Here is an 11140-nt window from a genome sequence, read left to right as displayed (position 1 = left end):
AGATGATACCTCAGTGTTGCTTTAATTTTCAGTTCTCTAATCAATAGTAATTTGGAGCATTTTTTAAAAGATTATATGCAGCTTTAATTTCTTCATTTGAAAACTGTTCATATCCTTTGACCATATATCAATTGGGGAATGACTTGTGTCCTTATAAATTTGAAGCAATTCTCTTTATATTTTAGATATATGACCTTTATCAGAACTCCTGATTGTGAACATTGTTTCCTAGCTTTCTGCTTTTTTTTCTAATTTTGACTCCATTGATTTTCATTAGTACAAAACCTTTTTAATTTAATATAGTCAAAAATCATTCATTTTGCAGTTTATTATGTGCTCTAATTCTTGTTTGATCATAAATTCATCCTATTTCCATAGATCAGATAGAATTTTTGTGTTCTACTAATTTATCCATGGTATCACTCTTTGTGTCTAAATCTATTATCCATTTTGACCTTATTTTGGCATAGGGTATGAGATATAGATCTATGCCTAGTTTTTGCCAAATTTTTTTTTTCAGTTTTCCTAACAATTTTTTTTTAAATATTGAATTCTTATCTCAGAGGTTTATGTGTTTGGATTTGTCACATAGTAGATTGCTGCAGTTGTTTACCGTGTTTTCTTTTGAACCTATCCTAATCCACTGATTGAATACTCTATTTCTCAACCAGTACTAGGCAGTTTTAATGACTGTTACTTTACAATATAGTTTAATATCTTGTAGAGCTAGGCCACCTTTTTTACATTTTTTCCCCATTAGTTCCCTTGTTATTCTTGCCCTTTTGATACTCTAAATGAATTTTATTATTATTTTTTGTACTTTGGTAAAGTATTCATTTGGTAGTTTGGTATGGCACTGAATAAGTCATTTAATTTGGGAAGGATTGTCATTTTTATTATATTAGCTCAATCTAACAATGAGCTGTGACATTTTTTCCAATTATTTAGAGCTGACTTAATTTGGGTGAGGAGAGCTTTATAATTGTGTTCATATAATTTCTGGTTTTGTCTTAGGAGGTAGATTTCCAAATTTAATGTTATCTACCATTATTTTATTTTATTTTGTTTGTTTTTTTTCATTTTAAGGATTTTGTTTATTTTGAGTACTACAATTTTCCCCATAATCTTGCTTCCCTCCCCTCATCCCCCAAAGATGGCAATTTGCCAGTCTTTACATTGTTTCCTTGGTATTCATTGATCCAAATTAAATGTGCTGAGCAAGAAATCATCCCTATATGTTATCTTCCCTTTGATTGTATTTTCCCCCTTTTTCACATTATCCATATTCCCTAGTATTTTGTTTCTGAATACCACCACCTTCAGTGTGTTTGCCCTTCTATATCTAACCCCCTCCCCTTTCTTTCCCTTTTCCCTTTTTTCCCCTTTCCCCTTCCTTTCTTCTGTTAGTTCCCCTTTTTCTCCCCCTCCCTGTCTCTGTCTCCCCCTTCCCCTTTTCCCCCTTTTAATACTTGAAAGGTAAAATGTTTCTTAAATTACCTGAGTATGTGTGTAAATTAACTTTTAAGCCAAGTCTGATGAGAGGAAGATTCAGGGTGTTTCTCATCTCCTCCCTTATTCCCATGTATTACAATAGATCTTTTGTACCATTTTATGTAATGAGATTTACCACATTTAATTCCCTCCATCCTCCTATCTCCTTCCCATACCCCTTTTTAAAGATGAAGTGTTTTTAAATTATTCTGAGTCACAGAAAATCATGAGTATATGTCACTTCTGGCCAGGTATATTCTCTCAAATAGAGTTCCAATTCTCAAGAGTTATTAGAGTCTTTCTCCCACATAGAGATCTAGTCAGTTTTTTCCTATTGGATAGCAGTCTCATGAATAAGCCATGTGCATCCATCACTTCTGGCTAAGTATATTCTCTTTGATAGGTTCTCAAGAGTTATGAGAATCTTTTTCCTTTGCTGGGATACAGACAGTTTCATCTTATTCAATAGTAGTTTTTTCCTCTCTATCCCCTTTTAAAAAAATGTTTTAACCCTTTCATGCGTCTCTTGAACCTCCTGTTGGATGTCCAAATTTTCTATCTAGCTCTGGTCTTTTCATCATGAATTGTTGGAAGTCTCCCATTTTGTTAAATGACCATCTTTTCCCTGGAAGAGAAGGCTCAGTTTTACTGGATAGTGGATTCATGGCTGCATTCCAAGTTTCCTTGCTTTTCAGAATATCTCATTCCAGGCCCTTCAGTTCCTTAATGTTGATGCATCCAGGTCCTGGGTAATCCTTACTGTGGCTCCTTGATATTTAAAGTGTTTCTTTCTGCTGCTTGCAGAATTTTCTCTTTTCTCACAACATTCCTTGATGTTTTCATTTTAGGATCTCTTTCTGGAGGGAATCAATGTACTCTTTCAAAAACTATTTTGCCCTCTGGTTCCATATCAGGGAAATTTTCCATCACTAAATCCTGTAAAATTAAGTCCAGGCTTTTTTTTCTCTTCAATGGTTTCAGGAAGGCCTATAATTCTCTGGTTGTCCTTTCTTGATCTCTTCTTGTGGTCAATGGTTTTGCTGATGAGGTATTTTACATTTTCTTCATTTTTTTTTTTTTAGATTTTTTGGTTTTGTTTAACAGACTCTTGCTGTTTCACGAAGTCACTGGTTTTCACAGAATCCATTATATTTTTTTAAGAGAAGAATTTTCTTTTTTCACCTTTTTTGCAACACCTTTTCCCTTTTGTCAATTTTATTTTTGTAAGAGTTTTCCATTTGACTAATTGAGGTTTTGAGAGAATTATTTTCATGTTGCAAGGTGTTAATTTTCTCTCCCAAGTTTTTCAATTGATTTTTAAACTCCTTCCTTATTTCTTCAAGGAAGTCTTTCTGTGTTGGAGAGCAGGTCATATTCTCCTCAGAGGTTCTAGGTCTCTCTGAGTTAATGTCTTTTCCTTCCAAGAATTTTTCTATTGACCCTTCTTTGTATTGGCCTTTCTTCTTTATTCTAAGACTTGCTTTTGGGGAGGGTCTGGTTCACAGAGGTTTGGTGTTGGGATCCCTAGAGGCTTTGCTCACTGAATATAATATCTCCAGCTGACCAATAGAGTATGCTAGACGTTTGCTCACTGAGTGTACTATCTCCAGCTGGCCCTACTGGCTGGTTGTTTTCTCTGGAGTGTCTGTGACCTTGATTGAGGCCCTCTCCCTTGGCATGCAGGGAATGTTTGAAGCTGTTGAATACTTTTATCTTTGATTTTGATGGTCTCTACCCTGGGGTGAGTTCATCACTCTCCCTAATCACAATGGAGTTGGTTCTGCTGCTTGGTCTTAGCCTGGGGGTGGAAGGTGGGCTGTGATTATGTTTGTCCGAGGAAGAGGCTTCAACTGAAATGAAGGTAAGAAGTTTGTTTCATATTCTATATGAGGAAAGATCAGGAGACTTTAAGCAGTGTGCCTGCCTTTTCTCCACCATCTTGGCCAGAAGCCCCTATCTACCACTATTTTAAATGAAATTTCTCTTTCTATCTCTTGTTCTTGAACTTTGTTGTGCATATATAGAAATGCTGATGATTTATGTGGGTTTATTTTATATTCTGCTCCTTTGTTGAATTTGTTAATTGTTTCATGGAGTGTTTTTAGATGATTTTCTTGGGTTTTGTAGGTATAACATCATATCATCTGCAAAGAGTGAAAGTTTTGCTTCCTCATTGCCACTTCTAATTCTTTCAATTTCTTTTACTTTTCTTATTGCTACTGGTAGCATTTCTAATACTATATTGAATAGTAATGGTCATAGTGGGCATCCTTGTTTCACTCCTGAATTTATTGGAAATGTTCCAAGTTTATTCCCATTAAATATATTATTTGTTGATGGTTTAGATAAATACTATTTATAATGTTAAGGAAAAATCCATTTATTCCTATATTTTCTAGTGTTTTTATAGGAATGTATATTGTATTTTATCAAAAGCTTTTTCAGTTTCTATTGAGATAATCATATGGGTTCTGTTGATTTTACTGTTTATATGTTTAATTTTGTTGAGTGTTTTCCTAATGTTGAATCATCCATGCCTTCCTGGTATAAATCTAACTGATCATGGTGTATTAACCTAAAAATAACTAGCTGTAGTCTCATTGCTACAATTTTATTTAAGCTTTTTGCATCAATGTTCATTGGAGGGATTGGTCTATGATTTTCTTTATCTGTTTTGGTTTTTCCTGGTTTAGGTATCAGAACCATGTTTAGTGTCATAAAAGGAATTTGGTATAACTCTTCCTCTTCTATTTTTTTAAAATAGTTTATGTAGTATAGGAATTAACTGTTCCTTAAATGTTTGGTAGAATTCACTTGCAAATCCATCTTGTCCTGGAGACTTTTTTTTAGGTAGTTTATTGATGATTTCTTCAATTTCTTATTCTGTAATGAGGCTATTTAATTTATTTCCTCTTCTGTAATCTGGGCAGTTTGTAGTTTTGTAAATATTCATCCATTTCACTCAAGTTGTTCAATTTATTGGCATATGATTTGGCAAAGTAGCTCTGAATTATCTCTTTAATTTCCTCCTCACTGTTGCTTAGTTCACCCTTTCGTTTTTGATACTGGTTATTTGGTAATCTTCTCTCTTTTTTACTCAGATTAACCAGAGGTTTGTCTATTTTATTGGTTTTTCATAAAACCAACTCTTAGGTTTATTTATGGGATCAATGGTTTTTTTGCTTTCAATTTTATTAATATCCCCCTTGATTTTTCAGAATTTCTACTTTTGGTATTTAATTGGGGATGTTTAATTTGTTCTTTTTCTAACTTTTTTAGTTGCATACCCAATTTCTCCAGAGGTATGTCATATCTAAGTTTCCTAAGATTTCATTCACCTTCTTAACTTCCTTCTTGTTTATTTTGTTATTAGATTTATCTTGTTCTGAGAGGGAGGTTGAGGTCTTCCAGCATTAATGTTTTGCTGATTGTCTTCTTTTAATTCACTCAGCTTTTCCTCTAGGAATCTGGATGCCATATCACTAGGTACATATATGATTAGAAATGATATAGCTTCATTACCAATGGTGAGTTTTAAGAATATGTAGTTTCCTTTCTTATCCATTTTAATGAGATTGATTTTTGCTTTTACTCTGTCTGAGATTAGAATCTCTACCCCAATTCTTTTTAATTCAGTTGAGTAATAATGTATTTTGCTCTAACCTTTTAACTTTATCCTTTGTGTATACTTCTTCAAATGTATTTCTTGTAAACATATTGTAGGATTATGTTTTTAATCCACTCTGTTATCCATTTCCATTTTATGGGACAGTTCATCCCATTTACATTTACAGTTAAGATTACCAGATCTGAGATCTGATCCCTGACTTCTATGCTATTTTTCTCCATTTGCATTTATCTCTTTCCTTTTCTCTTTAATCCTCCTCACCAAAATTTTACTACCTTTCCATTTTGATTTATCTTTTAAAAATTTAGTTTTCATTTATACCTTCTCTTCCCTTTTATCAGTCTCTTCTTCCCTTATCTTCCCCTTTCCCAGTGCCCCCATCCCTGTAAATTAAGTTAGATTTTAAAATCCAAGTGGGAATGCATCTTATTCCTTCTACTGAATAGAATTTACTCAGCACTCACATTCTCCCTTCTTTCCCTCTAAAATTAAAATCTTTGTGTCTCTTCTGTTGGTACTCTAATATTATTAATCAGGTATCATCAATCACAGTTTTTGATTGTTTGATAAGCTCCTATTGTTATCAAGATATCTTCACAGATTGTTTACTTGACTGTTTGATATTCAGCATTGATTCAAATTGCAAATATTACTATATTCGTTTTTTATCTTACCCTGTTTTCAAGTATTTTTTAAGTACACAGAATCTTCTTCACAAGCCACAGTATCCTCCAAAACCATATTATTTTTTGAACTATTTGTGACAATTGCCTCCCCCCCTCTTTTCTTTCCCACTTTACCTCCCCTGCTCTCACTTAAGGTACTTAAAACCTTGTTAAGTGAACCAAGGTCCTTTGTCTCTCCCACTTTAACCCCTCCCCACACACAGGGTTTCTAACTCCTTGTTTGGTGAAGCATCTTGATCTAATTAACTGAAAGTATCTTAAAGATCTCTAAATACTGGGAGACTCTGGTGATCTCACTGAGAACTTTAGACATTATTCTAGGTAATAGAGGCACTGTCTCCTGTCCTTGGGGTTTATGCTGTCCTCATTAGACAAAGTGCTTGGTACCTTGTGATTAAAGCCAGTCAAAGTAGTTAAAGGTGACAATCCTGCTTTTTTTTCAGAGCTTTTTAATGTCAAACACAGTAATGTGATCTTGGACTTCTTCAATTGAGAGATAAGACCCAATTACACCTATATCCCTTAGGTTCATTCTCTTCAATTATATTCTATCCTCAAACTATTCTTAAAGAAGAAAAGTTCTAATGAGTTAAAATTGTTATATCTTGCCTTTTAGGTACCAACATTTGTTTAAAACAGTTTTATTTTTTCAGTTCCCTTTTTCATTTACCTTTTTTTATGTAAGTCTTCAGTCATGCATTTGACAACTTAATTCTCTGTTCAGTTTTGGTCTTTGTGTCAGGAAATTCTGGAAGTACTGTATTTCATTCAACATCCATCTTTTCCCCTGATAATATATGCTGAATTTTTCAGGATAGTACATTCTGGGTTGTAATCCCAGGTCCTTAGCTCTCCAAAATATGTTATTATTCCAGTTCTTCTGATGCTTCAATGTTAAGGCATATAGGTCCTGTGTTAGTCTGATTGTGTTCTCTTTGCATTTGAATTATTTTCTTTTTACTCTTTGCAATATTATCTCTTTTATTTGAAGGTTCTGGAATTTGGCTATTACAACCCTTGGAATTTTTATCCTGGATGTCTTTCTGTAGGGATTCTGTGGATTTTTTCAATTATATTGTTATCTTGTTCTAATAGATTGGGACAACTTTCTCTTATAATTTCCTACGTGATGTTTTCTTCTGTTGATCCAGGCTTTCTAGTATTCCAGTGATTCATAGATTGTCTTTCCTGAATTTGTTTTCCAGGTCATTCATTTTCCCTAGCAGGTACTTTACATTTTCTTCAATTTTTTCAGCCTTTTAATTTTGTTTGATGGAATCTTGTAGTCTTGTAGTTTCATTAGTATCTAAATCTTCAATTCTATTTTTCAAGAATTTATTTATAATTATCTATAATTACCTTTTGTGTTTCCTTTTTAAATGTTGATTTCTCTGGTAAACTTTTCACAATTTTCCTGTATGACATTCATTTCTTTATTCCATTTTTCTTCTTCCTCTTTACTTTTATTTTAAAATTCTTTTTTAAGCTTTTCAATGAACTTTTGTATTTGAGTCCAGTTTATAGACTGTTTTGATACTACTGTGAGTGATGTTTCACAGCTTTCTTCTTTAGATATGGTATTGCTGTTATCTTCATCTGTGAAGTATTTTTTCTATAGTGAATGCTCTTTTAGCTTTTTTTTGCTCATCTTTGTTGTTATAGTTCTGCTCCTGGGGTATATGGAGTATAGATCCTAGCTTTTATTTTGCTGGGGCTGAGATCTGATCCCTGGCTTGTTGTTGTTGGTCAAGATGTTGACTATGCAGTCCAAGCCTTGTCATGGCAGAGTTTTTTCCCCTTCCTTTATGTCCAGGTTCTGACTTAACAGAGGATTGTTCCAGACCCAATCCTGTCTTTTGGGCTTTCAAGGTTCAGATTGTTGGGGTTGGGATCCTCCCTGCTGGCTTGTTAATTAGCTGCTGGGTCCTCTGTTATTACTAAGTTGTAGGGACCTGGATTGCACTGTATCTAAAAGTCTCCTGTTGGTTTTCCACATTCTACTGCCTCCTGGACTTTTCTCTCCCTTTTTCACCAAAGAAACAGACCTTGCATGAGGATCCTCCACAATGTCTGTAGCTGAAAACTTCTTTGAATCTTCTCTTTTGCTTGGTGGGATTTGATTTATCTTTTAAAAATTTAGTTTTCATTTATACCTTCTCTTCCCTTTTATCAGTCTCTTCTTCCCTTATCTTCCCCTTTCCCAGTGCCCCCATCCCTGTAAATTAAGTTAGAGTTTAAAATCCAAGTGGGAATGTATCTTATTCCTTCTACTGAATAGAATTTACTCAGCACTCACATTCTCCCTTCTTTCCCTCTAAAATTAAAATCTTTGTGCCTCTTCTGTTGGTACTCTAATATTATTAGTAAAGTATCAGAGAATGTCAGAGTAGAAGCTTCATGTACCTTCGATAGGGAAAGGCTCCAGGAGCTTGTTAACTTTGCACCACCATCTTGGTTCCGCCCCAGAAGTCTGCTCAATTCAAATCTTTAAAGAATTATTTTCTTCTGTGATATTTTGTGACTCCTTTTACATTTGATTAATTCTATTCTTTAAATAATTTTTTATTCAATGAAATTGTGTGCCTCTTTGTCTATTTAGCTAATTCTACTTTTGAAAGAATTCTTCTCCTCATTGGCTTTTTCTATCTCTTTCACCATTTGACCTAGTATTTTTTAAAGTGTTATTTTCTGGGGCAGCTAAGTTGCACAGTGGATAGAGCACTGGCCCTGGAGTCAGGAGGACCTAAGTTCAAATCTGGCCTCGGACACTTCATAATTGCCTAGCTGTGTGGCCTTGGGCAAGCCACTTAATGCCATTGCCTTGCAAAAACTATAAATAAATAGGTAAATAGATAAATAAATAAATAAGTATAGATAGATAAAGTGTTATTTTCTTCAGTATTTTTGTCTCCTTTAGCAAACAGCTGATTTATTTTTCATGATTTTTTTAAACATCATTCTCATTTTTTACTTCCCAATTTTTCATCTATCTGTTACTTGATTTTCAGAATCATTTTTGATACCTTTCCTAACTTTAAATCAATTTTTACTTTTCTTGGAGGCCTTGGTTGCAGGAATTTTTACTTTGTTTTCTCCTTCTGAGTGTGTGTTTTGAACTTCCTTCTCACCCTAGTAGCTTTATACTGTAAGTTTTTTCCTGTTGTTTGTTCATTTTACTCATCTATGACTTGATTTTAACTCTTTGTTAAAGTAGGACTCTACTTTCCAAGTGGAGGGCATACTGACCAAAGTCCTGAGATTTTGTGCAGTTGTATTCAGAGATACTTTTGGGAGCCTCTAAATTTTCAATTCTTCTAAAGTAGTATGATCTAAAGAGAGGTGATTTCTGCTCTTCTAACCTGTATTCTTGTCTATGAATGACCACAAGGATTATTTTCTGTCTGAAATTGTTAAGATGGTCTCCTCTTCCCTGTGGCCTCCAAATTGTGGTGAACTAGTGCTTTTCCTTGTCCTGAGACAATTACCCAGGACTGGGATCAGGATCTGAATTAGGGCAAAGTAACAGAGTATTCCCTCAGTGCTAGTATATAGTCTCCTTTTGACCTGTTGTTTGACCCCTTTGCCTTCTGAGGGTTGAGAGCTTTGGAATTCAATGATGCCTCTATTGATTCAGTGACTTCCAAGTTTGGAGATTTGCTGGAAGATCCTACCCTGGACTGTGCTCCTTTCTTGCCTTGATGCAAAATTCTTTTTCTGCTGATCGTTTGGGTTATATTAGACTGGAAAATTGTTTCATTCTGTTATTTTTCTGAATTCTGCAGCTCTATAATTTGTTTAGAGTCATTTAAACATATTTAGAGAGACCAAACAAGAATTAAAGCACATTATAAAACTGCAAAATGAAAGATCTTGACTATATTAAATTAAAAAGGTTTGCTTTAATAAAACCAATGCTGACAAAATTCAAAGGAAAGCAGAAAGCTGGGAAATAATCTTCACAACTAGGAGTTCTGATAAAAGTCTCATTTCTAAAGTATATATACAATTGCATCAAATTGATAATATCACAAGTCATTCCCCAATTGATAAATTGTCAAAGGGTATGTTTTCAAATGAAGAAATTAATGTTATATATGACCATATGAAAAAATGCTCCAAATAATTAGTGATTAAAAAATTCAAATTAAAACAACAATGAGGTATCATCTCATACCTATTAGATTAGCCAAGATGAGAAAAATGGAAAATGATCAGTGTTGGAGAGGTTGTGGGAGGACTGGGACAATGATGCATTGCTGGTGCAGTTGTGAATGATTCCAACCTTTCTGGAGAGCAATATGGAACTATGCCCAAAGAACAATAAAGCTGTTCATACCATTTGACACAGCAATTCCAATTGTAGGTCTATATCCAGAAGAAATTTTTTTAAAGAAAGGAATGTTCCAAAATATTTAAGCAGCCCTTTTTGTAGTGGCAAAGAATTGGAAATTGAGGGGATGCCTATTAACTGGGGAATAGCTAAACAAGTTATAGTGCATGAATATTATGAAATACTATTGTTCTATAAGAAATCATAAATGGTTGGACTCTAGAAAAATATGGAATGACTTATAGGATCTGATGATGAGTGAAGGGAGTATAACCAAGAGAACAATGTACACATCACCAAATTATTTAATTATTCAATTAAAACATGTTATGAGATGAACAAACTTGCTGGAAGCAGTTCCTCTCAGCAGTTCAGACCGCTTGGACTACTATATTTGACTGGTTATGGACTATATTATTCCCTTCCAGAGGAAGAAAAACACACACACACACACACACACACACACACACACATAAAATAAAAACAATCCCTCTGAATCTGATGAATACTTTATAAAGAATATCTCTTATGTATTTCTCTTAATACTAATGCTTCATACCGAAAATGACTAATCTGTAAACATGTTTATCAAAAATATGTATGGACAATGCTAACCTGATCATTTGCCACTGAGGAGAAAGGTAGTGGCAAGGGAGGGAGGAAGAAAATATTGTAACTTAAAATATTCATATACACATGGATGAAAATAAATTCATTAAAATTTTTTTAAAGTATTTAGAGAGTTTTGAGAGAGAGCTTGAATAAATCCCCTCCTTTGCTATGCCATCCTGGTTCTACCCCCCAATTTTTTTATTTATAATTTATCATCGTTATCAGAGTCACCTCAGAAAGGCCAGCAACCATTTTTATTGACACACAGAAGAGAATCTAGTAATATCAAATTGACTCTTCTAAGAAAAGTGGTTTGGCATTTAGGTGTAATTTATCATGCCCCTTATGACAATTAAACAATGCTAATTGCTTTCTGAAACTCCTCTGCCTCTT

At 34.0% G+C, this 11140-nt stretch overlaps 1 long non-coding RNA gene across 1 annotated transcript in view; it reads left to right on the top strand.

Annotated features, from left to right (window-relative positions):
* Nucleotides 1–3223: 3223 nt before the first annotated feature.
* The window catches only part of LOC141520307 (uncharacterized), a 31321-nt gene continuing 23404 nt past the window's right edge, over nucleotides 3224–11140 (top strand). The window contains exon 1 of the long non-coding RNA XR_012477584.1: nucleotides 3224–3352. This is a non-coding gene — a long non-coding RNA (uncharacterized LOC141520307). The remainder of the gene's footprint in view (nucleotides 3353–11140) is intronic.

This window comes from Macrotis lagotis, chromosome 4, assembly GCF_037893015.1.
Source record: "Macrotis lagotis isolate mMagLag1 chromosome 4, bilby.v1.9.chrom.fasta, whole genome shotgun sequence".
NCBI classification, from domain to species: domain Eukaryota; kingdom Metazoa; phylum Chordata; class Mammalia; order Peramelemorphia; family Peramelidae; genus Macrotis; species Macrotis lagotis.
Note: the sequence above shows the minus strand (reverse complement) of the source record. Positions and strands in the feature narration are given on the sequence as shown.